The sequence below is a fragment of the Mustela nivalis genome (assembly GCF_964662115.1).
Source record: "Mustela nivalis genome assembly, chromosome: 12".
Taxonomy (NCBI): Eukaryota; Metazoa; Chordata; class Mammalia; order Carnivora; family Mustelidae; genus Mustela; species Mustela nivalis.
The window spans coordinates 6,374,219-6,398,969 of record NC_139031.1 but is presented as its reverse complement, the minus strand read 5'-3'; the positions used below and the strand labels follow the sequence as shown (position 1 = coordinate 6,398,969).

At 49.4% G+C, this 24,751-nt stretch overlaps 1 long non-coding RNA gene across 1 annotated transcript; it reads right to left on the bottom strand.

The window, feature by feature from the left end:
* Positions 1-12,216: 12,216 nt before the first annotated feature.
* On the bottom strand, positions 12,217-22,875 carry LOC309845504. Its single transcript, XR_014301311.1, has 4 exons — positions 22,617-22,875; positions 17,272-17,411; positions 13,218-13,315; positions 12,217-12,431 (listed from the first exon to the last, which is right to left on the bottom strand). It is a non-coding gene; the product is annotated as an uncharacterized lncRNA (long non-coding RNA).
* Between the last annotated feature and the right edge of the window lie 1,876 nt (positions 22,876-24,751).

Here is a 24,751-nt window from a genome sequence, read left to right as displayed (position 1 = left end):
GTGAGTGCGCATGGTCTGTTGCTTGCGCTCCGGGAGTCAGCCCTTCGGCGGGCCTGTGCGGGGCAGCACAGGCCCGGGGCCCTCAGGCAGCAACCAGGCGCGGGAGCGACCCCCGCGCCACGCCCCTTCAGCCGCTAGCCCCGCCCACCCTGGGAGTCCCCTGCGGGGGCGGGACCTCTCCCTGACCAGTGGGAGACCGACTCCCGGCCTCCGGGGCGCAGGTGCTGGGGGCGGAGCTTCCAGGACTGGCCAATGAGGAGCGGGCTCCGGGACGCGGGGCGGGTCCCACTCGGGGCAGGGCTCCGCCTGCTGGGGCTACCGCGACACCGACGCAGCGCTCGCGCGCTCCTCGATCCCGGCCCGCGCTCGGGTTAGCGCGGTGGTCTCGGAGGATGTCCTAGAATTGGGGAGGCGCAGCCTGCGTGGAGGGGTGATGACCACCGCGACGCTCGAGGCCGCCGCTGTGTGAGTCAGCGATAAAGGACCTTCTCCTCTCTTGGCCGCAGTTTGCCGGCGTGCGGACTTAGCCGCCAGATTTCCGAGGTTCCCGACAGCGCCGACGTCTGGGGGAGCCCGCTCTGTGCGGAGGGGGCAGCATGCACGGCGGACGTCCTCACTCCAGAGACCCGCCCGGGCTTTCCTCTCTTGGACCTGCCCATCCACCCCGTCCCCAGCACTGACCCCTTAGGGAGACCATCTCCCCAATGTCACCCTCTTTTCCGTGCCGAGACCTGTTGCTGTCATCTTGGGAGATTACTTTCCTCCCCAACCTAGGCCCTTGCCTTCCTCCTGTGGAGCTGTCTTCGACCCGACTGTAAGGATCCCCTAAACTCTTTAGGCCCGAACTCTGATTTCAGGATGCGTTTGAGGGCCTGCTTGCTCTTTTCCGCAATTCGCCAAGAAGTCCTTCCTGCTGCTGCTGGGAGGGGGTCTGGGTCAGAGAGGACTTTCGGTTATGTGTGCTTCAGGCTCAGACTGGACTTCGTCCGTCCCTAGCCTAAGTGACAAGAACTGTCAAGACGAGATTTTCCCTCCTGTCCGAAGGTAGAGAGGGAAAATGCTCTGAAATGGCATTAGGTCCATTCCTGAGTGCCAGATCTGTGACAGCGCGTTCCAGGACTGGAAGTTGTTCATCCTTAATCTGTGCAGACCAGATCTTCGTCCTCCAGGCTACACTCCAGGCCAGACTCAGAGATGGAACAATGGCACAGTGAGAGACGCAAGGAAGGAACAAGTGTCTGATGATTCGTACCTAGCACGTGTTGAACATTTTGCAAAGCGCTTTCTGGAGGAGGTATCAGGGGAGCCTCAGTTGCACAGAATTGGGCTAATCAGTCTTTGGTTCACAACACAGTCTGATTGTCGGCCCTCAGCCTTTATGTTTGTTTTAGTAATAACATGTGCCAAAGCCAGTAATACACGCCAAGTGCTTTTCCACACCTTTAGTTCACTTCATCCTCACAATACCCCCCAAACATGCAGGATTCAAATAGCAGGAGAGATATCGAGTCAACTTCTAGTAAAGCTGCATTTCGAGGAAGGTTTCCAATATACCTCAGGTGTCTCCGGGGAGACACTCCTGAATTTCTTATTTTATTACTTCTAGTAATATGCGATACATTTTCTATGCCCTGGGGCAGGATATTTTTTGAACTATTCCCTTGTTCTGACTACTCTTAGGTGCTGGCTTTCAACTTTCTCTGGCTCCATTTCCTGGCAGCTAGGACTGGCCTAGTGTGGAGGGCACTCTGGGGCTGGTAAACAAGGCACCTGGGTCACAGGGCGCTAATAGGCTGGTCAGGAGGTCACATGCCAGTAAATGTCGGGGTGGAGGGCCTTAGAGACACCAAAGCCAGAACAATAGAACCTTACCTCTGAGTCCTGAATAATGGGGGTGGGTTTGCTCTAGAATGCTCCACAGCGGACATAGCATTCCCAGAGTGCATTGGTCCCCTGGGAAGTTTTCTGGACCACTCACTTCCTCACTTCTGGGCTGTGTTCCCAGATGAAGGAAAAAAGTTGGGCTCAGTAATCGGCTAGGCCAGTATCTCTATTATGTGGTAGGGCTGTGATTCAAATCCATTACACTTTGTCCAGTCATGGTGCGAAGGCTTTGTTATTCACCCTCCATTGCCCCTGCGTCTTGGTTCAGGATTCTTCCCTTGGGGGCTCTGTGGTGTCCAGCATCCACTGCCAGCCAGGGTCTCTTTGGGGGTCTGACCAGAGAGATCTTCTGGCATCCAGAACAAGTTTCCCCCATTTTAAAGGACCCTGTAGTGGGAATGGCTCTGGTACCTCTCTCATGGCGGCAGCAAGGGGGAAGCCCCAAGGTACAGGAGCTTGGTGGGCCGGAGGGGACTAGCTTGGCTTCAGCAAGATCTTCAGACGCATAGTGGAGGGAGCGCCATGTCTGCTAAAATTTGACCTCTTGACTCTTTTTTTTTTTTTTTAAGATTTATTTATTTATTTTAGAGAGAAAGAGCTTGGGGGTGGGTGGGGCAGAGGGAGAGGGAGAGAGAATTCCGAGCCGACTCCACGCTGAATGTGGAGCCTGATTCGCAACCCCGAGATCACGACCTGAGCTGAAACCGAGAGTCAGACACTTACCTGATCTCACCACCCAGGCGCCCCCTGGGCCTCTTGGCTCTTAATGACAGTCACCAGTTGACTTCAAAGGGCTTAACGAATCTTAGAAGAGAAGTGTGACCCAGTGGAGAGGGTTGCGGGGCAGAGGGCATGGGCTTGGCCGAGAGGGTTATGGTCGTGTTTGCCGCTCCAGAGTGACCTCGGAGGGGGAGGCCTGGCTCGGGTTGGGGAAATCACAGAAACTGCCTGGGAACCTGGGAGAGGGGACCAGGACCCGGGAGTGCCGATCCTGAATCCTTCTAGCCGCCGCTCCCTGCTCTCCTCTGAAGCAGGTGTGCTGGAGACGAGGTTGCGTTTGCCTGGTGGTCTGGCCGGCAATGCCCTCTGGTTTGGGGGCAGGGAGGGGAGACGAGCTGGTTTTACCATTCTCTGAAATGGCCGTGACTCATGCTGGTGGGGAACTTCCACGTCCACGTGTCCCCGACCACAGAAGATGCGGCCGTGTGACTCTGATCAGGAGTGGGGCAGCCTGGGAGCCCGGCGGACAAGCTCCGCAGCATGTGAAAGGGCACCGGGAGACTCTGGTCTCCCCAGGTAGGAGGCTGGCTCCTGGGGGCTTCTGGGCCCAGAGTCTTTGGCTTTATTCCTTTATTGAACCAAATGAGCCTCTTGGATTCGAGAACAGAAAGCACTTTGAGGTCCTTGGATCAGCTGTCTTCAAGCAGGTAGAAGGTATCCTTAATTCCCATGTTTGGGTTTAATGACATGACATGAAATGCAGGGAGGTGAAATGACTTGTCCAAGGCCTCATGGAGACTGGGACTCCGCGGCCGCTCCTCACTGTACTGCCCCTCCCGTGGTGCCAGGGCAGCTCTTACACACACATCTTTTACCTGCCAGCCTGTTTATCTCTGGGGAGCTGCGGCCTCCCCTGGTATTTGCACTTCTAGGACTCAGTGAGCTGTACTCTGCACACTGTGAGTTCTCCAGAAATGGCTGAATGAAGGCTGTATTGGAGGCGTCTTCGTAAGGGTGCCCCAGGTCCAGAAAAGGAGGTTGAGTCCGTGTGCATGTGCGTGTTTGTGTAAGACCTGATGAAACAGACTTTGTAGCTGCCACACTCCTGTCCCAGTTCAGCGTGCACACCTGAGTTCTCCCGCTGCTTCGAGCAGCCCAGCAGGTGGCTGTTTGTCTACTCGGCCCAGCTGGGAGGCTGAGGTCCAGAGCAAGGTGCCTTCCTTCCCTTCGCCAGTGTTCCCCTTCCAGAAGATGGTCCCATGTGCTGCGTGGCCACGGGATAAGGGAAGATGCTGGGCTCCAGGGAGCAGGGGAGAAGGGGGAAGGGAGGGCCGCAGTCGTCCTGCACTCAGGATGCACAGACTGACAGCCGACCTCCACGTGGGACTCACTCCCTGTCCCCGGCCTCAGCTACCCCATCTGTCGCATGAGGTGGCTGGACTGGGTGACTTTGGGTTCTTCCTGCCTTTCTTGGATTCTACTCTATCCCCCACTGGGGCAGCAGGATGGGGGGCTTTCCTCCTGGCCTGGTCACTGGCCCTGCCTGCAAAGGGAGCACGGGGGGTCTGCTGCACCCGACGCTCCTGCTGTCCTCCGCACGTCTTAACGTCTGGCAGGCACCCTTTCCCTTCAAGGCCTGCAGAGCCAAGCCCCATCACTGCCTTCAGGGCACCAGGCCCCTTTCCCTCCCTCACAGACCATGCTACCACGGAGCCCGAGCGCCAGACCCCAGTGGAGATGGGCAGATGGGCGGCAAGCAGGCAGCAGAGCAGGGGGACAGCTCCCAGAGCCTGTCCCCTCGAGAAAAGTGCAGGCCCCGCCTTCCCCCCTCACCTGGTGAGGGTGTTCTGGTGTCAGGAGTCCCCCCCATTTGGAGAAACAGACAGGGGGTGCAGTGAGGGGCTGTTAGGTCCAGACGCAGCATGCCGGCGCCCAGGGGATGCCTGTGCTACCCCCCCGCACTGCCCGGCCCTTTGGGAAATTAGATGAAGGATGAACAATGGTAGCTTAGTTGTCTTTCTCTCTCAGATGGTAGCAGTGTCTTCAACATGCAGTTTTCAAAGCCTCGTCCCCCCTTTTTTTCAAGGCCAGGAACCCTTTATTTGAATGACAGCTGGAAACCTATAGCCCAGGGCAGAGCAAGACCACTCTGGAGCAGGGGACAGGTTCTCTCAGAACATAGGTTCTGCCGAGACACTTTTCCTTGCTTTCTAGACTCAGACATTTTATTTGGGGAGAAAGGGTTACTTTTGAAGCAAGCTCTCTGAGCGCGTGAACACAGTCGCGTTGACCTGAGCTGAAAGGAGGTGGGTGCTGACCCGGGCGCCGAGTGACGGACGCAAGACGAGCAAGGGCAGGCCTCGTGTAGGAGCCCCGGGCAGCAGGCTGAGGCAGCGAGCGGGAGGGCCGGTGCTGTGAGTGCTCGAAAGGCAGGAGCCCCGGCAGCCTTTGCGGGGTGTCTGTGGTCCCCAGGCTGGGCCCCTGCGGCCGGGGTGGCCGGACTGCGGGCCCAGCTCAGCTCTGCTGCAGAGCTGGGGTTTGCTCCTGAGTCAGGCTCAGGAGAGCTGTGGGAGGCAGGGGAGTGAGGTCCTCAGGGCACGTGGGGTCTGTCCTGTGGCCTGAGACATCCCTGCTTTGTTCACGGTTACTTTCTTGCCTTCCACTCTCTCTGTAAGCTTTTCCAGACTCTGCAGAAGAGAGCGCTGGTTCCTCCCTGCCCCGCAGGACAGGCGTGACTCTCGGTGCTGTTTCTGCGCCCTCTGCTGCAAACACAGAGGCCCCAGTGACTGCTTTATTTACCGGCTGCTTCCAAAGGCAGGCCTCTCGTCCTGGGCTCCTAGGGAAAGTGTAGATCCGGGTTCTCCTTCAGTAGGTCTGGGTAAGGTCTGGGTTTCTCCCTGGTGTTCCTCAGGGGACCCTGGGCAGGTCCACGTTTGAGAAGCAAGGATGGTGATTTCTCTGAAGGTGTTTGCGTTTGGACTCTGCAAATGTATTCTTACAAGGGTACATTCCCACCATGAAATGTTCCCACCATGAAATGTAAAAGGTGCAGACGAAGCGGAAGGGCTCTCTCTGCTGGCCGCCCTCCTGACCCTAGCCCCTCCCGAGGGCCTCTGCCTTGTCACTGTGGCGTGTGACATTTCAGGCTCCTCTCATGCATTTTCATGCACATGGGAGCTGGGAAAATACAGGCTTGCAAAGACAAAATGTCATGAACGTATCACCCTGCAACTTGTTGTCTTTCCTTAGCAGTATGCCTTAAGAACCTTCAGGAAAAGGTTTGGCACATTTTGATCTACTTCCCTCTCTGGGAGCTGGACTGGCTGCAGGATAGGAACTTGGTGTCCAGGACCCGGATTCACTGTGGAGCCAGTCTGGTGTGTGGGAACTGGGCACAGGGGAGTGGCTGGCCGTCTCCCCAGCATGACTGTGTTACGGGTGCCTCCAGAGACCGCAGAAAGGGACACGCTGAGCCCTTGTCATTCTAGGGACAGAATTTGGCTCACTGCTGCGCAGTGTGGGTAGTCATTAGATACTGGTAGCCTGGAATGTTCTCTGTTTGTTTCTTGATTTAACAAGAATTGTGCCTACCCTGATGGCTGAGGCGGGAAGGAGGAGCAGTGACCATTCCCCATTTTTAACAGGGCGCTTAAAGATGGGTGCCTTTGGGGAGGTCACTTAGCCCTTGAGGGACACTGACTCACACTCTCCGTGTCATGTCGGTTATGTGATTGGCCGCCAGAACTGGGATGGAGAAACACAAAACGAACAATGAACCAGTAGCTCCAACAAGATAGTGGTGAGTGCTTGCTCTGCCCTGTCAGGCTCTCGGTGTCACAGACCCAGGCCCCTTCCAGCTTGTTGCTCTACAGGTCCCAGGATGGGGCCGTGTTGCCATGGGGCCGTGGTTCTCGATGGCTCCCTACCATCCGGAGTCTGTCAGAGGGATGCAGGGAGGGGCACAGTGCTCTTTCAAGGTCAGCACGTGTCTTTACTTCTTATTTAATTAACACATATTTAGTGCCTATCATGTACTTTATCAGTATTGGCCCACGGAAGCCTCATTACAACCTTTTGTTTACTCATGTTCTAGACAAGAGACCGAGGCACAGAGTGGCTGAATAAATGATCCCTTTCACATAGTGTAGAAGGCGGAGCCTCTCACACCCTGTGGAGGAGAACCAGCCACACAACTACACCTGCTTGCAGGGGAGGCCTGCAAACATGGTCCTATTTAGGTGGCCACGTGCTCAGCAAAAAACACCCCAAATGTTCTATGACTTGAAGGTGATCCGTGGTGTTGGGGACAGCCTGACAGCCTCCGTCCTAGCTCAGAGCCTGTTACCTGTGGGTCGAGCTCTCCCAGCTTTCCTGACAACCTGCCCAGGACTCTTTCCACCGAGACATCTGTCTCTGTCCTCAGAAATTCCTAATACAGGTGCACCTGGGAGGTAACCACGGGCCGGGTTCCAGACCACTGCAGTGAAGCGGATATTGCCATAAAGTGGGTCCACGAATGTTTGGGTTTCCAGGGCACGGACGTTCCGTGCACCTGCTGTTGCAGTCTGTGAGCTGTGCAACAGCACCGTGTCTAAAACAACAACGTGCATGCCTTCAGCGAAAAAGACTTTATTGCTAAAGCATGCAACCCGCTGTCTGAGCTCTCAGCGGGTTGGTCCTTCTGTGGGTGGCGGGTCTCCGCGGTACTGCCGGCTGCTGACCTGTCAGGGTGCTGGTTGCTGGAGGCCTGCTTGGCCCTGTGGTTTGTCGCACCGATGGCTCTTCTGTCCCGAACGGTTGCTCGGTGGCAGGCGGTGCCGCCCGATGGCGTTTTTCCCACAGAACTGCCTTCAGAGCTGGAGTCCGCCCCCTCGAGCCCTGCCGCTGCTTCATCCGCGCGGCTCCGTCGTGTTCTGATCCGTCTGTTGTCGCTCCCAGCGGCAGCTCAGGAAGCCCCTCGCTCTGCTCCTCCCGAGGAAGCCCCCCACGTGCGGTCCCGCCTGACCCTGAGCTTGCCCCAGCTGCGTCCCTCCTCGGGCTCCGCTCCTGCTCTGGTCTCCTGCGGTTTCTACCCCAAGTGCAGGGACTTCCTCTGTGAACGTCCTGAACTTTCAATTTGTATAAAAACAGAATCTGGGAAGCACAATAAAGCAAAGTGCAATAAAATGAGATGTGCCTATACAGAAAATAAAGATGAAGATGAATATAGGCTTTCGCAGAGTCTGGAGCTTCTAGCGGTCTTGGTTCCCACTGCCCTCGCCCTCTGGGACCCGGTAAGAACAGCCAAGGAAGCCAAACACGGCAGCAGAGCATGGCGTCAGGGACACCAGACGTCAGGGCAGGACGGGGAGAGGAGGCAGGAAAGAGCCGAACAGTCGAACAGTCGGGGGCAAGGGAAAGAGAAGGATGTGGTAGAGGGAGGGGTAGAGATTACCAGGAGGATGGGGAACTTCAGAGTTCAAACTTCTGGAGTGGGGCAGTTTCTAGTGATAACCAGGTCCCAGCCGTGTCCTCTGGCCAAAGAGGAGCCAAGGTCAAAGCGCTGAGGGACCAGGGTTGGGAGAGGCTCATGGACATGGATGCAGAGATCACCAGGCACAACCAGAGCGTGGAGGAAGCATCCTGGAGGCCGCTGCTGCAGCCCGAGGCTAGGAGGCAGGCTCACAAGAGCAGAGCTCCCTGTTTAGAGAGGAGGAGCCGTGAACAGACAGCGGGATGGCAGGAAGGGAAACCCCAGGTGGGGCTCATGTCCTGGGCAGATTGACAAGGAGCTTGACAGGCCGCTTGGAGCACTCCCAAGAGGCTCCAGGAGATGGGGGGCTGGGGGCTGGGTCACAGAACCACCTCTGACTCCATGTGCTTGGAGGAATCCGTGATGCATTCTTCAGTTTCGCCGATGGACGAGAGGACGAGTGGTCCAGGAGCAGCGAATATCCTTGCTAGATGTGAAAGCAAATGATGTCTGCTGGTGCTACTGGGAGAGAGCGGGGGTGGGGGTGGGGCCGCCCATGGGGGGCTGGGGGGCTGCAGAGCTTTGGGAAGGGAGCGGCTGGTGGGACAGGGATGAAACACACTGTGTGTCCGAGCCGGAATCGCCCACCCCTCGGCCTCTAGACCTTTAAAATCCTGCCAGAGCTCCAGGCAACCTCGGACCTGCTTTGTGTGTTCACATCCAGGTTTCATTTTGTAGAATTTTCTGTAAGTGGAATCAGAGCATATGTACTGCACCCCTCCTTTCTTTGCTTGTTCGGTTTGGGTCTGGCTTCTTTGACTAGAGATAATTATTTGAGGTCTATCCCTGTGTTTCCATGTATTAACAGTCCCTTCATTTTTATCCATGAGAATTATCCTGTCGTGGGCCTTCTCACCTGTTGGTAAGCGTTTGAGTTGTTATCAGCTTTTGGCTTTTTTTTTTTTTTTTTAAAGATTTTATTTATTCATTTGACAGACAGAGATCACAAGTAGGCAGAGAGGCAGGCAGAGAGAGAGAGAGAGGAGGAAGCAGGCTCTCCGCGGAGCAGACAGCCCGATGCGGGGCTCTATCCCAGGACCCTAGGATCACGACCTGAGCCGAAGGCAGAGGCTTCAACCCACTGAGCCACCCAGGCGCCCCAAGCTTAAATCATAAGTAGGCAGAGAGGCAGGCACAGAGAGAGGAGGAAGCAGGTTCCCTGCTGAGCAGAGACCTTGATGCGGGACTCGATACCATGACCCTGAGATCATGACCTGAGCTGAAGGCAGAGGCTTAACCCACTGAGCTACCCAGGCGCCCTTAGCTTTTGGCTTTTGAAATAAAGTTGTTGCGGACACTTGTGCACCCATGCCTGGCTGTGCGCCTTCATTCCGCTCAGGGAAATCCTTGGGAGTGTAGTATCTGGGTCCTACGCAAGGGGTGTGCCTCACCCTTTAAGGACCTGCTGAACCGTTCTCCAGGGTGGCCACACCGTTTCACGCCGGCCTTGCAGCGAATGCATGTTCCAGCTGCCCCCCATCCTCGCCAACACTGGTCACGGGCAGTCTTTCTGATTTACATTCTAGCACAAGGTGATCTCTCATCGTGGTTTTAATGTTTATTTCCCTCATCACTACTGATGTTGAGGTTATTTTTATGGGCTTAATAATATCATATGTTTTCTTTTTTTTTATTAAAGATTTTATTTATTTATTTGACAGGCAGAGCTCACAAGTAGGTAGAGAGGCAGGCAGAGAGAGAGGAGGAAGCAGGCTCCCCACTGAGCAGAGAGCCCGATGCAGGACTTGATTCCAGGACCCTGGGATTGTGACCTGAGCTGAAGGCTTTAACCCACTGAGCCACCCAGGCACCCCAACATCATATGTTTCCTTTTGTCAAGTATCTGCTTGGATCCTTCGTCCATTTTTTCCTTTGGCTTGTTTGTTTTTTTATGATTGAGGGTTTTTTTTTTTTTTAAGATTTTGCTTCTTTATTTGACAGAGAGCGATCACAAGCAGGCAGAGAGGCAGGCAGAGGAGAGAGAGGAGGAAGCAGGCTCCCTGCTGAGCAGCCCCGATGTGGGGCTCAATCCCAGGACCATGGGAACATGACCTGAGCTGAAGGCAGAGGCTTTAACCCACTGAGCCACCCAGGCGCCCCATGATTGAGTTTTGAAGGCTCTTTCTGTCTGTGGGTGCCAGTCCTGTATCAGATATGCGGCTTGCAAATACTTCCTCTCCGTCACTTGCCTTTTCATTGTCTTAACCGTGTCTTTCAAAGAGCACGAGTTTTTAATTTAATTAAAATTAACTCAAAGAGCACAGGTTCTTAATTAAAGTCCAGTTTATCAAGTGAGCTTTTGGTGTCACATTTAAGAAATGTTTGCCTCCCTCGAGTCACGCCACCGGCTCTCCGTCTCAGAAAGGAACCGATTTTCTTTGATGGCTGACAGTATGACGTGTCAGTAAAAACTTGATGAAATTTTCTATGTAAAAGCCCCAATATTTCTGGTTTTCAGTATGACAGCGTCAAAGTTGCCCGCTCTTCCCCCACCATGACGCAGCAGGAGCAGCGCCTTTGGACATCGTGTGTAACAAGCGGGTCAGAGAGCCTCGCATCCTGTCCTCTGTGCCTGCTGCTGCTGTGACCTGTTCTGCCAGAACTCACTTTATCACGGTGACAACAGCACAGCCCCGTGCTGCCTACAGCCCATATTTCTTGCTTTCCTGAGAAATTTAACGTTTTGGCTATTTTCACTTATGGTTTCCTTCTTAGTGACCACAGGTCGCGAGAACGGTGTCGGAGAACTGTCCCTTCCCGGCGCCAGGGCCCAGCAGCTCTGCCTGTCCCACACACTGTCCCCCTACAGTCTTGCCTCTGGGTCTCCCCTTCGTGGCCATCTCCCAAGGGCCAAGCCCAACGAGATGCTTCTCTCCCCTGCCGACCCCTCGGGCCTGTTTGCTCAAACAGGTCTCACCAGAGCTGCCTGTCTCTGCGTGGCATCCTGGAAGCCACCATTCTCCGTGTCCCGGGACCGCAAGCAAGCTGTCCCAGGGTCCCGCCCCTCCTCAATGGACTTCTCCCGGAGCAGGAATCTGGAACTGGCCCACCTGATTCCCGCCCGGTACTTAGCAGTTTCAGTGGCCGAGCGTAGGGTGGGCAGGGACAAAGCGGGTCCTCTGTGCCTCGGGGTGTGGTGTCAGGACCGGGTTCTTGTCCCAGAGCTGCTCCTGCATCCGTGCGGAGCAGTGCAGGGAGCGAGGAGAGGACCAAGGGTCTGCCCGGATGGGCCAGCCCGTGACTGCCCAGCACAGCAAAGACGGGGAGGGGGGCGAGGTAAGTGAGCCAGAGAGGGAGGAAGAGGAAATGGGAGGAGAAGGAAGGACGAGCCTGGCACGGAGAAGCTGGTTAGTAGGCGTTTTGTGTGGACGGATGCGTGAGTGATGGCAGGGAGAGCCGGGCGGTCACGGGGCGGGCGCCTGCCTCCAGGAACTTCATAGCAGCCCAGGAACAAGGCAACTGCACAGTTCAAGAGGTGCAATTAAGGTTCAAAGGCAGGCCTGGGGGTATAGCTCAGGGGTAGAGCATTTGACTGCAGATCAAGAGGTCCCTGGTTCAAATCCAGGTGCCCCCTTGCCAAAGTCCCTTTTGGCTGTGAAGTGGTCACACGAGAAGAAGGCAAGTCCTTCTGAAGCCTCTGTGCCTGGATTCTCTTCTGTCCTCATCTCTAGGACTGGACAGCAGGGAGGGTGTTGTGAGGGTTCCTTGAGGTCACAGCTAGTCACGCCGTGTCACAGGCTTTCCCAGGAGCAATGTCTGGGAGCACCCTCATTGCATTAGCAGGAACCCAGACTTCTGAGATGTTTCCCGGCGTGACGAGCAGATCTTCCCTTTTGATATTAGTCTCACTGATCTCGAGACACACTTTTTTAAAAAAAGATTTTATTTATTTATTTGACAGAGATCACAAGTAGGCAGAGAGGCAGGCAGAGAGAGAAAGGAAGGGAAGCAGGTTCCCTACTCAGCAGAGAGCCCGATGCGGGGCTCGATCCCAGGACCCTGGGATCATGACCTGAGCCGAAGGCAGAAGCTTTAACCCACTGAGCCACCCAGGAGCCCCTCAAGATGCACTTTTTAAAAACATATTTTTGTTTGTTTGTTTTTATTCCTCCTATGGTCTTAGTCCTCTTCGGCCTTCCCAGCTCCTTCAATTTAGCAGGGTCGTCCTTGTCCGTCTCCTCCAGAAAGGCCCCCTGCCCCGACTTCCAAGCTGCCGAGCCTCTCACTCCCTGTTCTCACAGCTCTCTGCTTGGACTTTCGGCACTCTGTGGAAATACTTCGGTTCGTGGGTTTGTCTCCTCTTTGGACTAAGACTCTTTGAGGAAAAGGGATAATGCTTTAGTAGTCTGTGTCTTCAACGTGGATGACGGAGCCTGGCACCAGTCGGCCTCCAAGAGTGTTTGCTGAGTGAATGAGGGAATGAAACCCCCTCCCGAGGCTTGGAGAATGGAGGAGGCTGTCCCTGCACGGAGCGTGAGGTTCCCTTAGGACCCAGAAAGCGATTTATTTTATTTTTTCCGATTTATATTTTTCCGATAACTATGTGCCAGCCTAGGGAGAAAGACTACTATAGGCTTGAATGATCTTCAATGTAAGTGTAAAGGTTGATGGCATTGCTACAGCCTGAGGAAGAGAGCAGGAGAGAGGAGAACTAGTTAAGGCTGAGAGGGGAAGAGAGGAAAGTGGACAACAGTGGAGGAGACTTGCCACCTCCTGGGACATGCAGGAAAAAACCAGCCAAATATGGGCACAGAGATCCCGAGTGCAGTGCACGGGTGAAAAGGTGATACTGAGACGCCATCAACAGGTGGGGGTATAGCTCAGGGGTAGAGCATTTGACTGCAGATCAAGAGGTCCCTGGTTCAAATCCAGGTGCCCCCTTTCTTACTTCCTAAATGATTGAAGCAGGTGCTGGCATTTCTGCCTCTTGCCCCCAACGTATAACCATTAAATTAATGCTCTTTGTCTTGGGATAAAAATTTAGGCTCTGCACCAGGATCGGCTCCAAGAATCTTTCCTTGAGCATCATCCAGACAATAACCTCTGGGGTCACATTTCAGTGAAGGGGCTGATGAAGTTGGCTCAGTCCACTCTTACCTACCTGGAGACTCTGGCCTTTCATGGTGTGTGCGGAGACTTCCTTTCGCTTGGTGTCTCATTTTCTCAACCTTGTTATAATCTCCAGGGAGAAAGTTATCTCTTGTGAAGAGAAAGAGAGAGTGAAAGCCACTTGTGAAGTGTGGATATGTACCTTCCTACTGCCCAGAAGTGACTGTAAGAGTTAGAGAGCATATCTGGGGCGCCTGGGGGGCTCAGTGGGTTAAGCCTCTACCTTCGGCTCAGGTCATGATCTCAGGGTCCTGGGAATGAGCCCCGAATCAGGTTCTCTGCTTGGTGGGAGCCTGCTTCCTCCTCTCTCTCTGCCTGCCTCTCTGCCTACTTGTGATCTCTCTCTGTCAAATAAATAAATAAAACCTTAAAAAAAAAAAAGAGTTAGCATATCAAAACAGAGCCCCTGTCTTCTCCCTGGGAATCTGTCAGAGGGCAGACTTAGACCACTTGATTTTCCGTTCTTCTTTTCTCTCTTACCACTCTTTCTTCCTTCCTTCCTTTCTTTTTTAAAAAACATTTTATTTATTTATTTGACAGAGAGAGAGATTGCAAGTAGGCAGAGAGTCAGGCAGAGAGAGAGGGGGAAGCAGGCTCCCTGCTGAGCAGAGAGCCCAATTCGGGGCTTGATTCCAGGACCCTGAGCTCATGATCTGAGCCAAAGGCAGCGGCTTAATCCACTGAGCCACCCAGGTGCCCCCCACTTTTTTTTTTTAAACCTGCATCCATATTTCCTTGGTGAGAATGCCAAGGAGTAGGCCCTAATTTATATAATAATTATTAAAAATGTAGTCAAAATATTTAAAACACATATAATGGTATCAAGAATCCCGCAGAGGAATTTCCATGTTCCTTGATGAAGAGGTAATTTGAACCAATCTTTCCTATGACGACAAATAAAAAAGCTGGGAAAGTATTACAAACAACTCAACAAAAGCCTCAAAGAGCTAACTAGCTAAATATGAAGTACAAGATGGAGATTCAGAACAAATGGGAAACAGAAGGATAAAGCTCCGCAGGAGAGGCTGCTTTCACCCTGGCCCTGGTTTTCTGTCCAAGAGAGGCTAAGTGAATTTCTGGAAGTCTCTCAGGGCCAGGAGGATAGAAGTCAGAGTTCTGGGCCCACCAAGAGTAGGGACAAGGGTAAACCATCTCTGGCTTTGGGCTGGGACCCTAAGGAGGAAAGGCAAACTGAACCAAAACAGTCCTTGCAAGAATTTGTCGCTGGTCTTTGTGACATCGGGATGACCCAGAAACTCAAGCCTTGAAATTATATTAAGGTATCCTGACTACTAGAGCCCCACAGATCTCTGGAAAAAACAAATGAAGGATACTATCATCTCCACCTGGCTTCAAATTAGTCCTACAAATACATTTTCGAATACAGTGTTCAGTATGTAATCAAGAATAGCTATGTACACAAGGAGGCAAAAATCATCAATGAAAATCAATAGAAACAACAGACCACAGAACTAAACACAAGGAAGGGACTTTTTAATATTAGAACAGCCAGAAACACACTGTATAAAAAAAAAAAAAGTGCTAGCTCCTTTCAAGAAGATAAGAGACAAGCTTGAAATTTTCAGTAGGAAGCTGGAAAACATAAGAAGTAACTAAGAAGATATGAGAACAACATAAAAAATGTGTATCTAAAAATCAATAACTAAAATTAAAACTTCAATGAGCTGTCCATGTTACAGTCAGTGAATGGTTTCAGCCAAAGAGAAAACTGGTGAATTAGAACATTGGGATGAAACACATCCATTATAAAGCATGCAAGGAAAAATATGGCAAACACAGAATAGAGAGTAACAAATTTAGAGGCTACAATGAGGAGGTCTAATGTACATTTAAATGGACTCTTGGAAGAGAAAATGAGAGAATGAAGTAGAGACAATATTTGAGGACACAAAGGCTAAGACTATTTTGCAACTTAGGAAAGACGCCAATGCTGACATTCAAGAACCCCAGTGAATCTCAAACATAGGAAACAAAATTAAATCCATACCCAGAGTTACTGTAATAAAATTGCAGGAAATCACAGACAAGAAACTCAAAAGCATAGTAAAAAGAAAACACATTATTTTCAATGAGTTCCAATGAGATTGACAACTGAGTACTCTAGAGTGATAATGGAAACCAGAAGGCAGTGGAATTACATCTACTGAAATACTGTTAACATAAAATTCTGTACTCAGGTAAAAAATCCTTCAGGAGTGAAGGTAAAATAAAGACAATTTCGGACTAATAAAAACGGAAATAACTCATCCATCACATGCAGGCACGCAAAGAAATTCTAAAAAGTATATTCTAAGCAGCAGGGAAATGATTTGTATGGAAGGACAGATGTAGTAAGGAAGACAGAGGCAAAGAAATAGTAAAATTATGAATAAATCTAAGTGAACATTGACTGTAAAAAAGTAACAATAATGAGGTTAACACAACTTATGGGATGATGTAGAAGATAAAAAGTGCATATAAGTTGGGAGGAAAGTAAGTCCAGTTAAAAGTATTCTAAGATACTGGGGCACCTGGGTGGCTCAGTCAGTTAAGCGGCTGCCTTCAGCTCAGGTCATGATCGCAAGGTCCTGAGACCCAGCCCCACGTCGGGCTCCTTGCCCAGTGGGGAATCTGTGTCTCCCTCTGCCTGCCCCACTCCCCCTGCTTGTGCTTGCTCTCCACCCCTCACCCACCACTGTGTCAAATAAAATCTTTAAAAAAATTGTAAACAACAACAACAAAAATTTTTTTAAGTTTTCTAAAATGCTTGTATTACCTGTGCCTAGGGTAAAGCCATTGGTTAGGCACAGACTCTGAGAAGTAACTATGCACATGGAATTTCTAGCATAATCACTAAAAAAAGAAGAAATAGCATTTATATTTTTCAAACCAGGAGGGGAAAATAATAGTGTTAGAAAAATCTCAAACAAAAAAAATGAAGAAAGAGAGAAAAACATAAAGTATAAGTACTATAAGCAGCACAAGCACTGTAAATTGAAAGCATAAAATGAGGTGGACTTGAACGCAAATACATCAGCAGTTACATCAGAAGTACATAAAGCAAGTGTCCCAGGTTGAAAGACAGAGAGTATCATACTGGGATTAAAACAACCCGCCAACTGTATTCTATTTACAAAAGACATCTAAAATTTGGGATACAGAAAGATTGAAAAGTAAAAGGATGAAAAAATATCTGACTGACAGAACACTAACAAAAAGAAAGCAGGTATATCTTACTATCAGACAAAATAGTCTTTTTTTTTAAATTAATTAATTTATTTATTTGACAGGGAGAGACACAGCAGAGGGAACACCCGCAGAGGGAGTGAGAGAGGGAGAAGCAGGCTCCCCGCTGAGCAGAGAGCCCGATGTGGGAATCGATCCTAGGACCCTGGGATCATGCCCTGAGTTGAAGGCAGACACTTTAACGACTGAGCCACCTAGGTGCCCCCAGACAAAATATTCTTTAAATAATAAAATATTACTAGAGATAAAAGATAAATTATTAATAACCAAAGGCTGAATTTAACAGGAAGATGTAAGAATTCCCGATTTTTATGCTTCTAGTAATAAAGCTTCAAAATTTGTAAGGCAAAAACTTGACAGAATAACCAAGAGAGGGTGCCTGGGTAGCTTAGTGGGTTAAGCCTCTGTCTTCGACTCAGGTCATGCTCTCAGGGTCCTGAGATCGAGCCCCACATCTGGCTTCTACTCAGCTGGGAGCCTGCTTCCCCTCCTCTCTCTGCCTACTTGTGATCTCTCTCTGTCAAATAAATAAATAAATAAAATCTTAAAAAAAAGAAAAGAATAGCCAAGAGAAATAAACATGTCTAGAATTAGAGTGGAAAAATTTTACATACCTTTCTCATTAATTAACAGAAAAGTGTCATGAATAATTTACAATATTCAGTTTCTTTCCCCCTTGCTTTATTGAGGTGTCATTGACAAATAGAATTGTCATATAAACTGTACAGTGTAATGATAGGATTTACTATACATTGTGAAATGATTACCAAAATCAAGTCAATTAACACACCCACACTTACCAGGCAGGGGAGAGACCATGAATGATCATGAAGGTGCTTTTTCCGGGGTGAGGCTCATTCACTGCGCTCTGAATGTGCTGGCCCCATAATTTCCCCAAATGTGGGAGAAACTCAGCTGCATAATTTATGGTAGTGACGGACTGAAACAAAAAACGTTATTGAACACACCCATAACCCCACATAATTACCTGTGTGAATGTGCGCGCGCGTGTGTGTGTGAAAGTTTAAGATCTCCCCTCTTAGCAACTTCCAAGTTTACAATACAGTATTATTAACTGTAATGTAATGCCTATCTGTACATGAGCTCTCTAGAACTTACTCACCTTATAACTGAGTTTCTACCCTTTGATCAACACCCCCCCCCCCATTTCTTCTACCCCTCACGCCTGGGCAATCATCAATCTACTCTCTGTTTCTGGGTTTGACTTTTTAAAAAATTCCACATATAAGTGATACCATACAGTATTTACATTTTTTGCGGGGTTCTGTCTTATTTTGCTTAATACCATGCCCTCCAGTTTTATCCATGTAGTTACTGATGGCAGGATTTCTTTCTTTCTAATGGCTGAATAATATTCCACTGTGTGTGTGTGTGTGTTTATGTGTAACATTTTCTTTATCCATTCGTCCGTTGATGGACACTGAATCAGCATTTAGAGAAATACCTGTGGCTTTGAGCACTATGCTGGAAAAGAATAGACATAAACTAAGAATCCATCTCAAGAAGTTAGAAAAACTGCATAAAAGAACATATGAGAGAAGAAAGGAAAGGGAAGAGCAGAAATTAATGAAATAGAAAACAAACACAAGTGTGCCTGGGTGGCTCAGTGGGTTAAGCCGCTGCCTTCGGCTCGGGGCATGATCTCAGAGTCCTGGGATCAAGTCCCACATCAGGCTTCCAGCTCCATGGGGAGTCTGCTTCTCCCTCTGACCTTCTCAGCTCTCTCTCTCTCTCTCTCATGCTCTCTCTCAAATAAATCAATAAAACCTTAAAAAAAATAATTAGAAAGCAGACAAATAATGACTTTAAAAAAAAGAGCACAAAATAGACAGGATTAACAAAGCCAAAAGTTGGTTTTTGAAAAGAAAAGATAGATTAACCTCTGGTGAAATTGCTAAGAAAAATAAGCAGAAACAAATAAACCTGTATCAGAAATTAAAAAGAAAAACTGCAAATTCTTTAGACTTTAATGAATACTTGACATTATGAAAATATACAAAAAATATACAAAAATATACAAAAAATTTAAAAATCTAACATGAAGAAGGAACTTACTATGTGGCAGGCATGATTTTATGTACTTTAAACATATTAATTTATTCTATTTTCATAACATCTCCACAAATGAGGACTAACACTGTGCTCATTTCTATCATCATGCCCATTTTATATATGGCAAAACTGAGGCTAAGGGAGTTAATAAATTTCACCAAGTCCACTCAGAACCTAGAATTTGAACCCATGTATTATGTCTTAGGAGTCCAAAGCTTTTGCTACTACGCTATGCTGAAATTGAGCAAGAACTTAAAAAAATACAACTTAAAGCTGACACAAGAAAAAAATAGAAAAGCTGAATCGTCCTCTAAGTTTTAAGTAGTTGTTTTAGTCAAACTGTCATTTGAAACTTTTTCACAAAAGAATTCAGACAAGACGGTTTTACTGGTGAGTTTTGTCTTATACTTAAATAAGCAATAACTATTTTTACATAAAAATCTAAGAATAGAAAGATATGTACATTCTATAACTCCTTTTGTGAGACTAGCACAATCTTTTTTTTTTTTTTTTAAGATTTTATTTATTTATTTGACAGAGAGAGATCACAAGTAGGCAGAGAGAGGTGGGGAAGCAGGCTTCCAGCTGAGTAGAAGCCAGATGTGGGGCTCGATCTCAGGACCCTGAGAGCATGACCTGAGTCGAAGACAGAGGCTTAACCCACTGAGCCACCCAGGTGCCCCAAGACTAGTGCAATCTTGATACCAAAACCCAACAAGGACAGAATAAAGTATGCATAGGCTAATCTCACTCATAAACATAGGTACAGAAATTAAATTATTATCTAACAGAATTCACAAATATATATATATATAGAGAGAGAGAGAGAGAGAGAGTAGGACTTCATGACTAAATTGGATTTATATCTGAAATGCAAAGTACATTTGATTTTACAAAAAAACAATGAGTGTTGGGTGCCTGGGTGGCTCAGTCATTGAGCATCTGCCTTCAGCTTGGGTCATGATCCCGCAGTCCTGGGATCGAGCCCTACATTGGGTCCCTGATTGACAGGAGGCCTGCCTTTAGCACGACTATTTGCTAAAATGCTCCCGCTTCCTCTCCCCTGGTCTGTGTTCCCTTTCTTGTGGTCTCTCTCTCTCTCTGTGTCAAATAAATAATTTTTTTTTTAAAAGCAATGAGTGCAATTCACCATGTAAATAGACTAAAAGAGAGAAATCATATGATTATCCTTTTTAAATTTTTTAATAAAGTAAATACTTTTTAAAAAGATTTTATTTATTTATTTGACAGAGAGAGATAATTGCCCCAATTATCCTTTTTTTAAAAAAGATTTTATTTATTTGACAGACAGAGATCACAAGTAGGCTGAGAAGCAGGCAGAGGGAGAGGGAGAAGCAGCCTCCCCACTGAGCAGAGAACCTGATGTGGGGCTCGATCCCAGGACCCCGGGATCATGACCTGAGCTGAAGGCAGGGGCTTAACCCACTGAGCCACCCAGGCGCCCCTCATATGATTATCTAAACAGATGCAAAAGGGGGTTTTGATAAAATCTCACACCAATCCATGACAATTATTTTTGCAAACTAGAAATTGAAGAAAAATTCTTTAATTTGATAAAGACTGCTTAGAAAAAGTATAGTTCATGAGATGTACTTAACGGCAAAATGTTGAGAGCTTTCATTTGAAATCAGAATGAGTCAAGATATCTACTGTCAATACCCTTATTCAACATTACACTGGAGGTTCTAGTCAGTACAACAAGGTAAGGAAAAAGTCTGTAAGGTCTGGAACGTCGGAAACAAAACTTGCAAACTACTTAGCTGATGTGAGTGTATACATTGAAGATCAAAACGAATCAACAAAGAAATTATTAGAGTTAATGAGTGTTTAGCGAGACTGTCAGCATATACCCTGCCTTCTTTTATCCCCTTTTGCCTGGCAAAATCACAACTTTTGAAATGATACACTAGAAATTTCTGCTTTCAAATCTTAAAATTCTAATGGTAATCAATATTTTTATCTTCCTCGCAAATTACGTAAGGATTTTCACTCTTATCACTCTGCTCCTTAGATGTTATTGTTAACCAGTATTTTTACTTTAGTTATATCTTTTAAAAAAAACTTTATAAATTAGACATTAATATTGTGTTACATGGTAAATGATTATTTAGATTTATTTACATATCTTAATTTTTTTTTTAAAGATTTTATTTATTTATTTATTTGACAGAGAGAAATCACAAGTAGATGGAGAGGCAGGCAGAGAGAGAGAGAGAGGGAAGCAGGCTCCCTGCTGAGCAGAGAGCCCAATGCGGGACTTGATCCCAGGACCCTGAGATCATGACCTGAGCCGAAGGCAGCAGCTTAACCCACTGAGTCACCCAGCATATCTTATAATTTCTTTGTTCAACATTCCTTTTTGTGTCTCAAACCTCCCATGCTGGGATCACTTTTCTTTTCTCTAAAGTATATATTTAGGGTTAAGCCTCTGCCTTTGGCTCAGGTCATGATCTCAGGGTCCTGGGACTCTCTGCTCAGCGGAGAGCCTGCTCCCCCTGCCCCAGCTCGCCTCTCTGCCTACTTGTGATCTCTGTCTGTCAAGTAAATAAATAAAATTTTTAAAAATAAATAAATAAAGTATATATTTAAAATTTGCTTTAGTGAGAGTCTGTTAGAAGTAAACTCATTCAGCTTTTGTCTGTTCTTGAAGAATAGTTTGGCTGGGAATAGAATTCAGAGCCGACTGTGATTTCCTCGCAACATATGGAATGTGTTATAGCACTACTTTCTGGCTTCCTTTGCAACGGCTGATAAGACATACAGCAGTTGCAATACTGTCCTTTTTTTTTTTTTTTTTTTGTAAAGAATTTATTTATTTATTTGAGAGAGAGAGAGCACAAAAAGGGGAGGGTCAGAGTGAAAAGCAGATTCCCCGCTGAGCAGAGAGCCTGATGCAGGACTCAATCCCGGGACTCCGGGATCATGAACCGAGCCGAAGGCAGTCACCAACCAACTGAGCCACCCAGGTGCCCAAAACACAGTCCTTTTATAGATGATCTTGGATTTCCTTCTGGCTACCTTCAAGCACAGAGTCCTCACCCTCAGCCAGGGGACCAAGTACACGCTGGCGTGTGCAGGACCAAGTGAGGGGAGGTCAGTGAGGGGACAAACATGTCACCAGAGCAGAGCTGCCTGCTCGGGTGTGATCTCTGCTTCTTCACTCTTCGCAGGAAAGCTCAGAAACCAGATTCAGCAAGAGGAGAGGAAACTGCAACTTCTTTAGCACCACTATTTGCTAAAATACTAGGGGGCACCCAGATTTGAACTGGGGACCTCTTGATCTGCAGTCAAATGCTCTACCCCTGAGCTATACCCCCTGCTCTACCAGGAGATCCAGTTAATACCCTTTCCCTGTACAGCCACGCCCAGAACTCCAGCCCTAGATGCCCCTGCAGCTCAGTCGGCTGAGTTGCAGGACGTGCTGTCCTGCCAACTCCTGTCCCTGCTTAGAAGCAGCAGCAGCAGGTTGCTTTCTCCCCCAGCTCCGCAGCTTCTCCATCTGCAGATCCTCGGCAAGCAGCAACTTGGGAAGCCTTCCCCGACGGCTGGAAGGATCTACCGTAACATCTGTATTGTGGTTCCTGTGCTGCGCACCTGAAAACAGAGACTCAGAATGCCCAGTGGTTGGCTAAGTCTGCACCACTTAAAAGGTAGAAGACACACGGGCTGGCGCTGGGTCAGAGCTCCCCGCACGATGCTACTCCTTCGGATACAGGCAGAGCCCTGTCTCATGGCCTCAGATCTCCATGTGGTCAGCCCTTACGCTGCTGGCTGAGACAAGCCACCTGAGGAAATGACTGTCCCTAGGCTCGAAGTCCCCCTTTCTGTGCTCAGCCCTGCCGTGCTGGGACTCTGTAAACCACCCTTATCCTTTACCGGGTGGCTTCCTGGGTGGTCCCCAGCAGGGCTCTGGGAGGGACGCAGGAGGGTCGGAGCCAGCCGGAGCCCCTGTTGTGCCTGCTGTGGCTCCTGCCGGCGTCACCTAGCAGCGGCAGTCCGTCCCAGGAGCAACCGTGACTGCCGACTGCGGTCTGGTGCTCACAGGACCCACCTCGCCAAAACTCTTCGGGGACACCAGTGCCTCCTTAGGGATCTGAGGCCAGGATCCACAGAGAAACTCCCCAAGCCCGTGAGATTTCCCAAGTTCTCCTTCTCTGTTTGTTTCCTGGGCCCCAGAGCGGGAGACGTTTCTTCCAGGCACTAACTCCGTGACACTCAGTCTCTCCTTGTCATCCTTCGTTCTCTAGTGCCGGTTGTTAGGGGTTGGATCTCCAAAAAGATCTCCTGATATCTTTCCCTCGGTACCACAGGATGCGACCTTACTTGGACAGGGTCATGGGAGAGACAGTTGGCTCTGACGAGGTCACAGTGGAGAGGGGCGGGGCACAGTAGGACCGGGTCCTTGTAGGAAGAGGAGAGACACAGAGGGTGACAGCCACCATGGGCAGACGGAATGGCCACCGGACACGAGAAGCTGGAGAGATGCAGGGAGGACCCTCTGCCCGCACCCTGATTTCCCACCCTGGGCCCCCGAGCAGTGGGCCGGGAAATTTCTGTTGTTTTAAGCAGCCAGTTTTGTTATAGCGGCTTTAGGAAACTGATACACTCGTTAACAATTATTTATATTAAATTCTCCGTCAAAATGACACAGGTAACTTTTGCCTCCAGACTAGACCCTGGATGATACTGAAATTGGGACCACGGCGGCTCTGGGGAAGCAGACTCTTGACGAGGACATTCAGGATGGATTTGGTCTTGACCTTAGTCTTCAGTGTGGTGCTGAGTCTCTGGAATGACCTTAGGGGTGCTGGGCCACACAGACTCAACCCAGCCTCATCCTGTTTGGGGAACCAGGGGATGGTGTCATTACCACTCAATTTTGTCATTTCAGGTGAAGGAGGAAAAAATCAGGCTCTCAAAGGGGGCACCTGGACTTGAACCAGGGACCTCTTGATCTGCAGTCAAATGCTCTACCACTGAGCTATACCCCCTTCTGTCAGAAGTGGTGTGTAATTAATAAACTCAGACTTCCACACACAAGCTGCTTATTCAGGCTCCGTACAGAACTGCTGGGTCTGGGCAACTCTACCCACAGCCTGTCGTGCCATAACTACACTCCTTTTCCAAGATCCCTGAACTTTCCATCTGAGACCACGAAGTCTGTACCTGGCTTGCGTTCCAAAGGTAGAAAGTGAACCCCAGGGGTAAGGCGCCGCTCACTGAACAATGTCTAGAATGTTCATTGCCAGCTTTTCAATGTTTTCCTATGCACATTTACATTTTGATAGAAGAGAATTGATTGGGGAGCTGCGTCAGCCTGGTGTCAGGATGGTGCCTTGAGTGTTGGGGATAGATGTGGAGCGTGTGCTGGTTTCGGGTGGAAACAGTTTGCCCCCGGGTGATGGGGGTGGGGTGGGGGGTGGGGGTGTCTCCTCAGCACGCAGGGTTTGCAGCTTGGCTCTGGCTGTTGTTCTAGAAGGGCAGTCTGGAGACGCCTTCCCCCCTCCTCTTCCCTGGTGAGACAGATATTTGCAATACACGTCTGAGGCTCCATCTGGCTTCCGTTGCTGGACCCGAGGGCCCTGACGGCCACAGCGGGCTACACCCTGACGGGCCTTATGCTCCACGCTGCTGACAGACGCATCTCCGAGCGGGCATGAAGTCGAGCAAAGCTTTTCCAACTTTCTGCAGTGAAGGACCAGCTTTATCTTTATTTTCCTGAAACCTCTCGTGGCTCTATAGCGGCGCATCAGACCTGCGGACTTTGAGACCCCCACCCCCCAGCACCCGAGCTGGCTGGTGTCAGATTGTTGTAGAATTTCTAAGCATTGCCAGAAAGCTCCTGGACGACACTTCGAATGGCCCCAGGCTCCTGCTCGCTTCGGCGAAGCGGGTGCTGAAGGGCCCCGGGCTCGAGGACATGCTGACCGTGAACTCCACTTGAGCGAGGGATGACTTTACTACGCTGTTAAGAGAGTCATGCAAGCCCTCTGTAGAACCCCCTTTTCCAGCCAGCAGGCGGATCATGCCCTACCGGGGTTCTACCCATAAAGACCTGGCGTATGGGCGCCTGCTCTGTTTCGGAGCTCATGGTCTGTTTCACTCTGTTGCTAAATGGGCATGTTTCTACTCCTGTTTGGTTACCGGGAAGCTCAGAGATGGGATTTATATTCAGGAAAAGTAGCT